Source organism: Rattus norvegicus, chromosome 2, assembly GCF_036323735.1.
Source record: "Rattus norvegicus strain BN/NHsdMcwi chromosome 2, GRCr8, whole genome shotgun sequence".
NCBI classification, from domain to species: Eukaryota; Metazoa; Chordata; class Mammalia; order Rodentia; family Muridae; genus Rattus; species Rattus norvegicus.
In genome coordinates, this window is record NC_086020.1 from 197,549,865 (window position 1) to 197,564,986 (window position 15,122).

The window sequence follows — 15,122 nt, forward strand, 5'->3', positions numbered from 1 at the left end:
CTGGGCATGAGTGACAGCTGGCGACTGGCACTCACAGAAGAGACCCTGGGAACTTAAGGGCGGGCTGGCATTGCTCCTTTCTTCAGAAACTCAATTAAGCAGGAACTCATGAGACCCTCCCCTGTGTCAGGACCTGGAGCTGCTGGGCACGGCATCAAATTTGCCAAGAGTAACCCTCTTGGCACTGGTAGGGTGGCTTTGTGGCTAGCAGAGAGTGTAAGGTGACCATGGGAACTAAACTGGCATCACCTCAAGGATTCAAAAGCAAAAAGATGAACATGGAGGTGAAGTGAGTTGAGAGGCGAGTTTGGGGAAGTGGGGGGAATGACGACAGAAAGTGCTAAAAATATGGCTTCCCTTCTGAGAGAAGCAACCTGATGGAGAAGGTGTGCTGGACAAATTGTTAGCAGATCTCTATGCAGCTGCAGACATGGTAGGAGCTGTGGGCAGCAGACAACATGCAGCAGAGGATTTGTGCAAAAAAACCATTTGTATGTGTGCAGATCACAGAGACAGAGAGAGAGGGAGGAAAAGAAGGAAAGAGGGAGGGAGGAAGAGAAGGAAGGAGGGAGAGAAGAGGAGAAGGAAGGGAGGGAGGGAGGGAGGGAGAGGAGGAATATGAGTGTGTGGTACACCTGGTGCGTGTCTGGCTGAAGGATTGGCAAGTATAAACCCTGACCTGGTTTAGGCTCCTGGGATGGTCTTGAGGTCATGGTCACTGGTTTACAGAAACAAGAAATCTTCCTTTAGGGACCTTGTTTCTTCAGCCTGAACTGTGCCCTATCCCGTATAACATGTCTTACAATGTATCATCTCTGTTATTGGTTCCTTATAGTGAGGTGGCTGTGATACATTTTACAAAAGAGATAAATTAACGACAGGACAAAGGGAACTCCGGCTTCCAGCCTTGAGTTCTTGACCTGGGGCAACTCTCCCCTAAGCAACACAGGAGAACCTTGAGCAAAGAGGAAAAAGTCTTTAGTTTCACTAAGTTCCAACTGAATTTTAATTTTTTTCCATTTTAACTTCAGTCTAGAACCTACAAAATGATTCATAGAACCTATGATTTCATCACCAAGAAAAAATACCATTTTAATACCATTACTACTGCTGCTAACAGCTCAAAATACCCCTTCTGCTCATCACTACATGGAAATTGTGGTGCCTGTCAGACCATTTCTAAGTTCCTGACATGTTAATAAAAAATATTACCCACTGCCACATTACAAATAGGTTTTAATAGATACTTTTGATAACTGTATTTCAATATAATTGAGTTCCTTTGAAATCTTACTTTATATATCTAAAACCATTAAACCAAAACTTTGACAGATGGTACAAACCAGCAAGAACTGCTGAGGTAAACGGCGTAGACTTAAAGAGAAGGAAGAAGGACTTGGCTTATTGTATATAGGATCGTGAACTCAGGCTAGCCATCGGAGAGAATCTGGACTACACAAAGAAGAAATTGTCAAGAAGCAAAGAAGTGACGGGAGATGGAGAGGAGCCAGTTAGAACAAGAAGGAACCAGACAGGGGTCAGACAGAATAGGGACAGAGAGCTGCGGGGTAACTTAATGTTCTACAGCTATAACCAAATCAACCTTAGACTGTGTCACAAACCTACTGCTCTCAGTCATGGACTCTAGGGCATTCAAAATTAGGATGCTGGCAAATTCAGTGTCAAGTGAGGGCCCACTCTGCCTCACAGCCAGCACCTCCCTCCTCACTGCAAGCTCTCCAGCATCTTTGTAAGGACACTACCCCATTTCTGAAGGCTGAATCCACCTAACTAAATCACCAACCAACCGATCCACGTCTTTAGCCTCTCCCGTTGAAGATTTGGTTCCAACATAAGATTTTGAGAAAACACAAACACTGAGACTGTGGTGGAATATGGCATCCACATGGAGAGGTCATGGAAAATACCCCTGGTCTCTGAGCTCCCCAGCCCTTGTAGGACTCATAATCCCATACCACTTTATCTTTAGCATTCCTTAGATTTCAAAAACTAAGGACCAAGTATGCTTCAGTCCTTAGAACCTGAGTCCCCACCCACATAACTTCACCCCACAACCTACCTGAGCTTCAAATAACTGCAAGTCTTTTTTATTCTACGATATGCAAAGAGGAGACGGAATTACAGTAGTATTAAAGAACATCAATTTCCTACCAGTGAGAAACCTAGCGACCTGGACTGCCTCGTGGATATTCCCACCCGGCCTACACCTCAGGACCAGACAGTGCAACTCCTCCTGAGCCTGTGGATGCTGTCAGGCGTCTGTCCTGTCCCTGGCACTTCTTCCTTGTATCTCTGCTCAATGGATTTCTAGATAGAACAAGCCCCACTTCCCCTTCCCATTTCCTCCTGGACCTCTGCCAGCCCCACTGTTCCCATTCCCGAGGCAGCTGCCTGTATCACCCTTCACCTTGTTAATGCCTAAAATGCCATCTTCACCATCTCCTCCCTCAGTCTGCTTTTTGTGCCCTTCACACAAGTGCCTCCTCTGTCTTCTTGTGCTAACATTTCCTCTAGGATCTCTTGTTTTCTCTGAACTCTCCTCTGCTTCCTTCCACCCCTTAAATGACTTTCCTGAGGTTGCAAACTCATCCCAAAGCACTTCATAGCCCCCAACGTGCTAATGATCTCAAGTCTGTGTTCCCAGCCACTTGGCCAGAAGCCCCTTGGACATCATCCCAGGTTAGTACCTCTCTGACACCTCTAATAAACCCCTGTCCCTTGGCACCTCTTCCCATCTGCCCTTCTAAGGTTGTTTTCATGGCTCATAATTGTAAATAACAGAATACAGCCTGCCTGGTTTAAGTGGAGAAGAAATTTAATGAGGCCCTTAAGAAGCTCATTGAATTGCTGGGTGTCTTGAGAAACAGGATGGAGCTCCGTGTCCAGAACAAAGCCCAGAGTCAGAGCACAGAGCTGCCCATTAAGGACCACATCTTCTGAAGCCAGATCTCTGTGGACAGCCAGGCCGGCAGCTTCTCCCTGAGCGTTGCTCCATTCCTGTGGGAAGCTCTTAAGTATACAATGTAACTTAATGTGGGTCTTGGTTCTCAGCCTGCCTTAGACAAGGCCAGACTCCCAGATGTGTACAGGGAGCATACAAAGCTCTCAGGGAAATGCCAATCATGTTTGCTAGTGCCATGCCTGCTCTGCTCCATTAGTGGTCCCACCGACACTGGTAGATGGATTTCCTAGACCCCTGAATTTCCCTGCATTCCTTAGTCACTGATCTCATCGTGTAAACTCCCCAACGGGACCACCCCTCAGCCTAGCTCTTCTGCCATTCATCCTCCTAGAAGCCCAGAGATCTGCTCTCACTTCCCGAAAGCGGATGTCTCATGGACTCCTCACTGATCTCAATATCAAACCCAGATTCTGAGCACATTTTCTCCTAAAACCCAGCCCATGGTTTTGAACTACCTGGTCAGACTCTCCTTTTGGCTTTATCTGTCTTTCTACCATAACACCTTTCAACAAGATGAAACTGACATCCCTGATCTTTCCTCATCCTGTTCCCTATCTCCAATCCTGGCCAGGGTCCAAACTCTAAGTTTCTGTCTTGGTCCAACTCCTTACTGGTGATGTAAATGTAAACAAATTCATCTTTTCTCTCTAAACATTAGCCATCGTCCCCCAAAGTGTTTGGACACTATAGTGACTGAATAGTAGTTTTCAAAAAAGGTCTTTACACCATTACAAACTGTGAATTTTTTTTTAACTAATTCCTTTTTTAAAGACAAAGTCTTAAGCCCTGGCTACCATGGAACTCGCTATGTTGATCACGCTGCCTTCAAACTCACAGAGATCTGCCTGTGTCTGCCTCCCAAGTGCTGGGATTAAAGGCATGAGCCGCCAAGACCAGCTTAATTTTAAGTTTATGTGTGTAGGTATTCTGTCTGCATGTATGACTATAGGTCACATGTATAGAGTACCCTAGATCCCCTACAACTGGAGTTATAAGCTATTGTTTACTGTCATGTGGATGCTGGGAATCAAACCCAGATTCTCTGCCAGAGCAGCATGTGGCCTTAATCGCTCAGCCATCTCTGTCTACACACACACCTCTACCAGTGAATTTGGCCTTCTCTGAAAGTAGTGTTGAGAATCCTGAGAGGCCGCACAGTCTAATGATCTGAGTTTGATCTCTAGAACTCACAGTGTAACAAGAGAACCTGCTCCTCAAAAGTTGTCTTCACATGTGCTTACATGCACACACGAGTGCACACACGCACACACGAACACACAGACACTAAAAATAAATACAAATAGTTTTTTAAAGCATGGTTTGGGGCTCAGGAAATGGCTTAGTAGAAAAAGAACTTGCCACATAAACAGGACACCTGAGTTCAGATCACCTGCTCCAGTGTAAAACAAAACAATGGGCTCAGAGCGCACTGCAACCCCAGAACTGCACAGGCACAAACAAGAGGAGCCCTGTGGCTTGCTGGCTGGCCAGCCTAGCCAAGGTGACAAGTTCATGCTCCAGGATGAGTGAGAGACACTGTCCTAAAAAAGGTGATAGAGAGTGATTGACCTGTGGCCTCCTCGTGCATTTGTATGTACATATCCACATGTGTGCTAGCACTAATGCACATGTACACACATGCACGAGTGCACACACACACACACACACACACACACACATATCTCACACATCTCTTTTTTTTTTTTCCGGAGCTGGGGACCGAACCCAGGGCCTTGCGCTTCCTAGGCAAGTGCTCTACCACTGAGCTAACTCCCCAACCCCTACATCTCACACATCTCACTAGTGGCCTAGAACTCTTATTGACCACAAGAGAACTTCAGCGTCCATGTACTCCAACTCCTCCTCCAATGGTTCCCAGCCTGGTGGGAAGACTCCTAACCCTAGAGGCCAAAGGAGAAAAGTGCTAATGTGCAGGAAGTGTGGAGCAAGAGGAACACAAACTCCTGAAGCCATTGGGAAAGATTTCCCCCTTTCAGTGCTGCTGAGAGAGGCCATGTCAGCACTCCTAGGCAGTCTTACCTGGCCCTGCTTCTTCCTAGGTACAGCTGGAACTTGAACCAATGAAGACAAGAGTAAGGGGGAGGGTGGGCAGAATGTCCCCGAGAGGCCTGAGCCACAATCCCTGTTTCTGGATCTGTATTATGTGTGGTCAGACCCTTCTGACCCTTGGTTTTCCATCACATCAATGTGAACTCTCATCTCTAAAACCCAAAATGCTTCAGCCGGAAGAAGCTTCGAGATCACCCATGTAGGGTCCTCAGCTCGAAGGAGGCAGAACTCTCACTGGGCTGCATAGTGACCACCATACTCAGGACTCAGGAGGCTTAGTACTGTGGGGACAGCCCTTCCCTCATAGCAGGGACCCTTCTGTGTCAAACCAGGGCTGACATAGCTTGTCCTGTTCACCCAGGACGGGTCACAAGCAAAACAGAGACAGACAAACAGGCAGGCAGGCAGACAGACAGACAGACAGAGAAATAATTCCTGTGTGTCTTCTAGCACTTGATTAAATGTCATCTAGTTACTAATCCCTCTGTTCTGCCCTTAAGCAGGGAAACTGGGCAGCCAGAAACCATAGCTAATTTTTGGAGGCTCCCTGGGTTGAGTCACTGTGGTACATTGTGGAAACCAGTTCTTTCCCCTGGGAGGGAGGGGAGCAGTTATTCAAATTCCTTTAGAGAGGCTTTCTTCTTAGCCTATAAAGGAAATGGCTTTTACTGTTCTACCATTGGTTGGGCCTGGTTTTTCTTGTCCTTTGTTTAACAGCATCCTAGAGGGAGGGGAGGGTAAGCAGATACCCTTGGAGTCTGTGTTGGTTTCCTCTGTTTGTCATAATAATTTAATGGCTTAAGAGGCAGAAATTCACATTTTTTTCTTTTTGGCGTTCTTTTGTTTGTTTGTTTTGTTTAGTTTTTAGATAGAGTTTCTCTATGTGGGTTTAACTATCCTGGAACTCGCTCTGTAGACCAGGCTGGCCTAGAACTCAGAGAGATCTGGCCTGCCTCTGCCTCCCTAGTGCTGAGATTAAAGGTGTGTGTCACCACTGTCAGGCCAGAAATTTATTCTTTTTTTTTTAAAGATTTATTTATTTATTATATATAAGTACACTGTAGCTGTCTTCAGACACACCAGAAGAGGGCATCGGATCTCTTTACAGATGGTTGTGAGCCACCATGTGGTTGCTGGGAATTGAACTCATGACCTCTGGAAGAGCAGTCGGGTGCTCTTAACCGCTGAGCCATCTCTCCAGCCCCCAGAAATTTATTCTTATACAAGACAAGAGGCCTGACATCTGAAGTCAAGGTCGCCTGCAGCCTCCGGGGAGAATGTTTCCTTGCTGGCAGCCTAGCGCCTCACCTTTGCAGCATTATCTCTGTCACCTCAGTTCTGTCTTCCCCGAGGGTCACTGCTCTTCTGTTATCATACTACACTTGATCTTAGCCAAAAGGCTGAGAAGCGATGCTCTTCTGTTATCATAAGGGGACTTGCCATTGGATTTAGGATTCATTTATAATCCAGATTGACCTCATGTCAGGATCCCGTCTGTCTGTCTGTCTGTCTGCGCCTCCAGCAGCTCTACAACTGGGTGCCTTAGTGTCTTAGCTAACTTAGCTAAACCACCCTCAATTAGCATCCTGACATCTGCATCCTGACCCTGCCACCACATCCAATAAGGTCTCTGTGACTCTGTGGCCTTTTAAAACTCTCTAGGAGCAGGTCTGTAACACACACACACACACACACACACACACACACACACACACACCATTGCTGCCCACTTAATGCCCCAGGCATCTCTGTGTTAGAGAAACCCAGCCTACCCATTGGCTCAGCCTGAAAGCTCAGGAAGTGAATCCCTTCTCACCTGAGAGAACCACCACAGGAGTGTGGGCGACAGAGAACAGAGAGTAATGAATGCAGCAACCTACGAAGTCTCTGACCCCTTCTCCTGAAGGTCCAAAGGAATACGCCCCCAGCCTGAAGAGCGTATTCTTTGTTGCATTCCAACTCAGGTCTAGCCCCATTCAAAATGGGTCGTCAAGGTATTCCCAGGGGAAAGTGGGGCTTGCTCTAGCTCAGTCATTCTCAACTCTACGGTCATGACCAGTCATAAGGTATAACTGACACCCATAAGCATGAACAGGTTCACAGAAACTACCAGAAAGAGTCGTGCAAACACATTTGTCCTTGTCACATGGAGTAGTCACTGTTATTTCCTGCTCTAGTCTAACCCGGTTCATCGTTTCATCCAGTACACAGAAGGGTCACTGTATGAAGGGGACCGTTTACCACATCTCTCTTCCCAACAGAAATCAGTGTTTCCTTTGCTCAGTATCACCTCTCCTCTGAGGAGCACTTTCCCCGGGGAGCTCATGAGCTGTGACTGCATTTCCAGCACCAGTGCTGACTCTTGATCAAAGTCGATTAAGCACACAGGAGCTGGATTGGCTCAACCATCAGCAAGTAGAGAGTTTAAAGTCCGTGCCCAGAGCAGTGACTTCTTCACACGGTTGGATGAATCAGAGGAGGAAAGTGTGAAGTCCTATTCTTCCATGGCACCACGAGACATTAGAGGGCTGAAACTCTCTAGGGAGGAAGTTTTAGGGAAAAGTCACTGCTGAAGATAACAAAGCAAAAAAAGATGAAAACAGCCAGGCTGGGTAGGCAGCTTGGTTGGTAGAGTGTTTGCCTCAAATGCCAGAAGCCCTGAGTTCAATTCCCTGAACAGTTTGACTCTTGAATCCCTTATTCCCAGCAAGTGAGACACAAGCCCTTCACCTGCCAACTGCTGTGCCCTCCCCAGGTAAGGGTTAGACTGGGCCCTCTTTTTGTGCTGTCTAAAGCAATGTGGGGCTGGTTACGAAGGGACATCGTTTGGGTGGCTGTCTATTCTGACGGCTAGATTGGGTCAGATATTCATTTCTCCTGCTATTCATACCAAATCCTACCTCTATACATCCCTATGTCTCATAGTGCGTCTGATTTAATCCTGCCCATGCCCAGTTATGCATAGGCATGTGTGGTAAATGGGTGATTCTTCCTACAAGTTCACTTGAAGGCCAGAATTTGCCTGACTGCAGCAGGCACCCAAACAGGATTATTTGGAGAGGTGAGTGAGCGTAGCCTGATGCAGGTAGAGGTTGGGGGTGGGTCCTGAGGTTCTAAGTCATTTGTTTGAAGAGGAGTATGCAGGTGAAGACTGACAATTACACTACTGCAATAGAGGGTTTTATGCAACCCGAACTAAATAGGATCCAGTGCTAAACTGCCTCCCATGCTTGCTACCCTCAGTGGTGTTTGGCATGGGTCCAGCAGCCTCTATAGACCCATAAAAACTAAGATTAGGTGACCTTTTTCTAAAACCAGAGCCAACCCACTTTGATGGTCGTGATAAGAGCTTCCTGTTAGACTTTGGTTGAGGGAAGACAAATTCAGTAGGAAACTCACAGTTAGCAACAGAATGGGTGGTTGGAACTGAAATGTTTACCCATTTCTGGGCATCCAAAGGAATGGGAAGAAATAAATTGGATCACTGTCATTAGAGCCCAGCAGCTAGAAGGGAAGAGAGTGTTCAGAGCTGCTGGGGTGTACACCCAGATATGGTTAAAATGACAGGATATGGGGCTGGAGGAGCTCAAATCCTAACAAACCCCCTTGAAAATACAGGCTGACTTCCAAGAGGACCTGAATGGAGTTTAGCACCAGAGGCTGATGGGTTGGTCAAGTGAGAAAAGACCTGAGGCTGATAAGAACAACAGAGCCAGCAGGAGACCACTTCCCTGCCCCCTAGTCCAGCCCCACCCTGGGTGATAGAGTCCAGAATTCTCCTGTGCAGTTACTCTCACGGGAAACTGTAATGCGTCCGTTAAGTGGCAAGGAGACCACACCTTCTGGGCCCCTAGCTAGAGCTAGGAGGCACAGTAAAGGAAAAATGGTGCCGGTACATCTAGGCACCAGGAGGCTTGGGCTGCTGGACTACACACACTACAAACACACATACACACATGCACATACACACACACATGCACACAATACACACATACACACACACAACTACACACATGCACATACACACACACATACACACACTCAACTATACACATGCACACACACACACACACACACACACACACACACACACACACGTAGCCCTAAAGATGTGAGGAAGGTGAGAAAGACTACGGGAAGGCATTGTCTCCTGGAGAACACTAACACAGTGGGGCACTAAGCAGGTGTGCCCCTTGGTGTGGGAATGGTGGGTGTGGCTGAGCTTGGGAATTGTTTCTGCCTGTCCTTCCTTTCTGGGTGCAGACAAGAGAGTCTGGATGCAGCAGTTGTCTTATTACCAACTACTCTCCACCAGGCCGGAAGGGAGAGCCCCGTAAATCCAGATGACTAGAAATCCACCCTTTCCTTCAGTCTCTGCTGGCCAACCTGAAGTAAAATTCCACCACAACACCTCAAAATCTACAGGGAATTGGGGCTTCTATTGAAATGAAATTTACCAAGTACGTAGAAAATAAGTGGATATAAAATAAATGTTTTTAAAAGTTCAAAAATATGGGCAAAAAGAGACAAGCAGCTCAACAAGACTGCAGAGACAACAATCTAACTTCTTGTACCTTACAGCTAGTCTTTCCTCACCACAGAGCATGAACATCACACGTGCACACATAGCACACACACTATACACACACAACACACAACACACACATACATACATACACACCACACACACATACACACACACACTACACATACACACACTATACATACACACAATACACAACACACATACACACAACACACATACACAAACATACACACCACACACACTACACATACACACACATACACACATACCACACACACCACACACACACCACACACAGACACCACACATACACCACACACAGACACCACACATACACCACACACACACCACACACACACCACACACACACCACACACACACATACTACATACACCAGTAGAGCTGCCTATCAGGGACTTTAATCTTTCGAACTGACAGGCTCAGCTTTTTGACAGCTGTCCCTATTTCCTATCTTTCTTGACAGAAACCTCATCTCGACTGCAGTCCTAACTATCACAATGCCCAGGAAATGTTTCAGGTTAAATGCTGGAAGCCAGAGGACAAGGAGACTCTTTGTAGACAAGAATTGAGATTATTCACAATTATATTCATAATTGAGCACCTTCCTTCTGTTGTCTCATGCAACCTTCTCAATAACCTCTATGAGATAGGTAGCCCCATGGAAGCTGGTTCAGGGCAGTGGAAAGAACATCAGCTTTGAAACCAGCATTTGGGTACAACTCCTGGTCCACTCTACATGGCTTAGGAGGGAGGTGGGCCAATAAATATATCCATTGCAGAGACATCAAATCCCATGGTGAGCAAAAGGAATGTTTCATGGAAGAAGGCTACTCAGGTAACAGTGTGAGTGGAGACCACTCAGCAGGCCCAGGAGAAATTGTCCCAGCCTGAATCAAGGTGTTCATGATTGTAGGGGGCACAAGCCCACCTCAGTGCATGTTGTGGGTGATAAGAATTCATCTTGGAAGTGAAGAACATGGGCACAAGGCTGGAGGCCTGTATACTGCACTGATGGATTCAGACTTGATGTTGTGGGGGATGAAGAAACACTGGAAGCAGTTAGTGTATTGAGAGACCTGGGGTGGTGAGATGGCCCACAGGAAAAAGTCCTAGCTGCAAACCTGATGACCTGAATGGTGTCCCAAGAACCCATGAGGTAGAAGGAGAGAAATGATTCCCACAAGATGTGCTCTGACCTCCATAGGCATCTTACATCTGTACGCATGCACAAAGAGATAAATAACTGCAGAACATTCTAATTAAAATAATACATCAAGAGACCTTCAGCCAGAATAAGGTAGATGGATAGTCCAGCCTAGAGATTCTGGGCCAGCTAACATCTCTTTCCTCAGATGGGATAGAAATGGAGAAAGCCCTGACATGACAGAGTAGGATGAGGCTCTAATGGATGGACCTGGATGGCATCTGGGCCCCAGAATAGGTGAAAATATAAAGTGTATGCTTAAAGTTGGGCTGGGACAGCTTTGTGGATGTGGGTGCTGTTTGCCAACGTGACAGACACAGGAAAGGAATGTATCACCACGTCCCAGCAGGAAACAGAGCCCAGCTGAGCTAGTTACTTTCCTCATTGCTATGACAAAATACCTAGGAAAGACAACTTAAGGAAGGGCTTGTTTTTGTCTCACGATTTGAGGACACAGTCCATCATGGTACAGATGGAATGACAGCAGGGGCAGGAAGCAGCTCCTTACGCTGAATCTACAATGAGGAAGAGAAAGAAACCACTGCAGTTCCCATAGCTTTCTCCTCCCCTCTCCACCCTCTCTATTCAGCCCACCACCCCCATCCAGAGGAAGGTGCTACCCACATCCAGGGTAGGTCTTCCCTCCTTTGTCCAATCTCTCCGGAAATACCCTCACACATATACACACCCTTTCTCGTAGATGATTCCAAGTCCAGTCAGATTAACAAGGAGGTTTAACCATCAAACCCATCCAATGAGGGCTGTCCATGAAGGTATAGGTGTCACATGGCTAATTACATGTGATCATGCAGGACCCTGGAGCTGAGGACGGCAGAAGGGAGGAGCTACTGCAGTCACCCATGAAAAAGCAACCTGCAACAGAGCAGACAAAGTCTCGTAGGAGACGCCCTTTCCAGCAGATCTTCCACCAAGCTCAACCAACTCAGGATCTTGTTGCAGGATATTGGACCACACTGTGAACCCTGAGATTGTGTTATTGAAAAAAACTGTTTCTAGCTGTGGCTCAGCCTCAGCACACATCCCTCTGGCACAGACACACCCTTAGTACACACCTTTAATCCCAAGTAATGAAGGTAAAGGGAGTTGGCAGAAGAAAGCCCCAGGGTTTGAAAGTGATGTCTAAGTGAGGGGCAGACAAAGTAATGAATCAGAGAAAGATTTGACAGAGTGGGATAAGCCGAACTCTCAAAGAACAGAGAAAAGAGAGGCTGCTTAAGAGAGCAGCGTAGAGACAACTAAAACAAGAAAAGAAGGAGGCAGTTTTACTGGGAGAGTTTAACAGAGTCAGGTTGAAGAGAAAACAAGTTGGACACAGGTAAAGACAGAGCGAACAGGAAGGAGCCAGAAGTAGAACAGGTTGCTAGGCTTAGTTTGAGGTCATGCGGAGCAAGCAATTCAGGAGAAGCAGAGAGAATCAGTCAGATTGGAGAGGAGTTTGAGCTAGAACAGCGAGCCAGAGCTCAGAAAGAACTAGAAAGGGTGATCTTATTCCGCAGTGAGTCTCAGGCTGAAACATTCTAGGCCTAGATAAGATTGTACAGAGACGAGACACTTCCAGGACGAGGCCTAGGTTAGCAGACTGTGGCAGAAAGCCTTGGAAACAATCACTTCAGACAAATAAAAAAATACTTCACAGGCTCTCACAAGGAACATGGCAGCATAGTAGTGAAAGCTGGGTTTCCCTTTTGCCACAGGTTGCTCTTGTGAGGACTTCACAGGCAAAACCCAGTCAGAAGGCAGCACGAGAGCCAGTGCTGCTGAACTCCCAAGTCATCCTCCCCCGGCACAGAGGAGGGGAAAGGCAGAAGTGGACTGGAGTGGCAGACACTTGAGGCTAAGAGAAGACTTGGAGAAGCAGTGCAGTGTGGCCCTGGAGCAAGTCTGTCTCTGCCGATGTTGCAAACAGCTGAGGCTCTGTTTGGATGGACATCATGAATAGTCTAGAAGCAGTAGGTAGCCCAGAGCACCAGAAGGTCATGGCTGGGTTTCCAAACCCGGGGACTTGTAGCTCTAGGCCTTGAGAATCAGACTTGGCAACTCTAGACTTTTAAAGGCAGATACAGATGCTTAGAGCTCTAATATCTCAAAGCCAGAAGCTTGTGGTTCTGGGCTTTCAAAGCCAGAGACTCATGGCTGTAGGTGTTCAAGTTAAAGGGTTTTTACTCTAGACTTTGAGTGGTTTTCAGCTCTATGCCCAGCAGTTAATATTACAACTCCAAGCTTCAGGTACTGGGGCCGTCCGTTTAGACACGGTGACTCCCTGGGACTCTTCTGCAGTCTAGTTCTTCCACATGGCCTTTGCAGTCTCCTGCTTTCTGCTGACTCAGCTCTTCGCAGCCTCTTGCCTGGTGTCTTCGCGGTTCTCCACCAAGCTGTGTATACTCTGTGCTTTGACATCCTTTGGAGTCTCTCTCTGCTCTTAGCAGTTTCTCTGAAACTCTTCATTGCACTGCTAAGTGAGTCAAGGTTTTCTTACAGCCCTGGGAGCCCTGGCTGTACTCACAGGAAACATTTTCCAGTTGTCTCTCTACCTGCTGCTGCTTCTCAGTATCTATGAGGAGGGGGTGGGGGGACATGATTTTGCCTGCTGTTCTTACAAACCGCTCAGCACAATCAAACCATAATAGAGACACAAGTCCATTCCAGAGAGGCTAGTATTGGGGCCTAATGCTGCAATACAACATGAGTGACATCTAGGAACAAGGCCTTTCCAGCTCATCAGGGGACACTTACGGAATCAGGCTGCTTCCTTAGAAAAGGGGCATGATATGCTTATGTCTGGCTTCCAACTTCATTAGCCATAGGCTTCATGTATAAGTCGCCTCTGTCTACCATTCACAGGCATTTTGTTGAGTCTCAGCATGGGTACTGCTTCTCTGGGGTGGGTAGGGAAGCAAACACAGGGGAGGTCTCTGGAGGTCACTGAGATTAATCATGATCTAAGTGAAATCTCCAGGAGCTGGTGCAAGTGGCTGCAGCAAGGCCTCCCAAAACAGAAGTTATAACTTTGGTAGCAGCCTTGATCACAGTGGTCTTCATATCTGGAGTGCAGATTCCTTGGGGTCATGGAGGCAGCTGGGCTGCTAGCATGACAGTCTAGCTGCTGACCAAAGAAAAACTACTTGATCGACAGTCCTCCTCCCAGGGCAGTCAGGCACAAGAGGAGGTCTGACAGTCAGTCAATCAAGAATCAAGTAATTTAGCCTATGAAGGAAAGATTGAAGGATGCTTACAATAAAGACCCACCATGACATTGGCAAGCTTAGTAGTACTAACAGCACGTAGCTCCTGTTCAAATACTCTTAGGTAGGACTGCCTGGCTCACTCCTAGTTGTGTGACCTTGGTCCTCAGAGGGATGTTGGAAACTGAATAATCAAGAATCATCAGTGGAGGGCTGGAGAGATGGCTCAGCGGTTAAGAGCACTGACTGCTCTTCCAAAGGTCCTGAGTTCAATTCCCAGCAACCACATGGTGGCTCACAACCATCTGTAATGGGATCTGAAACTCTCTTCTGATCTGTCTGAAAACAGCTACACATAAAGTAAATAAACTTTTTCAAGTGCAAGGCCCTGGGTTCGGTCCTCAGCTCCAGAAAAAAAAAAAAAAAAGAAAAAAAAAAAAGAATCATTAGTGGAAGTTGATATCATACAAGGGTGTGGTTGTGATTCCCTATCTCACGGCAGAGGAAAGCCTGGGGGAGGTTGAGGAGAAAGAGCTGGTGATGGGGTTGAGATGAAGTCACTGTAGACAGCTATAGGCTCCTTTCTCTGGTGCTAAAGCATTCTCCCTTCAACTTCTGTCATTAAGATTCCCTTTCATCTCCCCGCTACCCCCAGGTCTCTGTTGAGAGAGGGAGGTCTCATGTAGCCCACATTGGCTTCAAACTCACTACGTAGTGGAGGCTGGCCTTGAACCACTGATCCTTCTGCCTCCCTCTCCCAAGTGCTGGGGTTTCACATGCACCACTGCACTCTCAGATTATGCATTTCATCTGCCTTGCTTCCCATGTTCCTCACTTGAAAATGCAGGCACCTTTGTATGCCAGCCTCTGTGAGCTGACATGTTTCTGACCCTACTAGTGGAGAGAATGAACTGAGAGTTCATTCTGAACACTGAGAGTCCGCCTCTGAGAACCAGGACAGCCACTGACAGGTGACGGAGGGCAGAAGATAACCTGGAGGAGGAGGTGCCAGAAGAGATTGACTACAGAGTAGAGAGGTGGCTGGAAGACCCTGAGTCAATTTGCTGGACATTCAGTAGAGATAACCATGTGTGA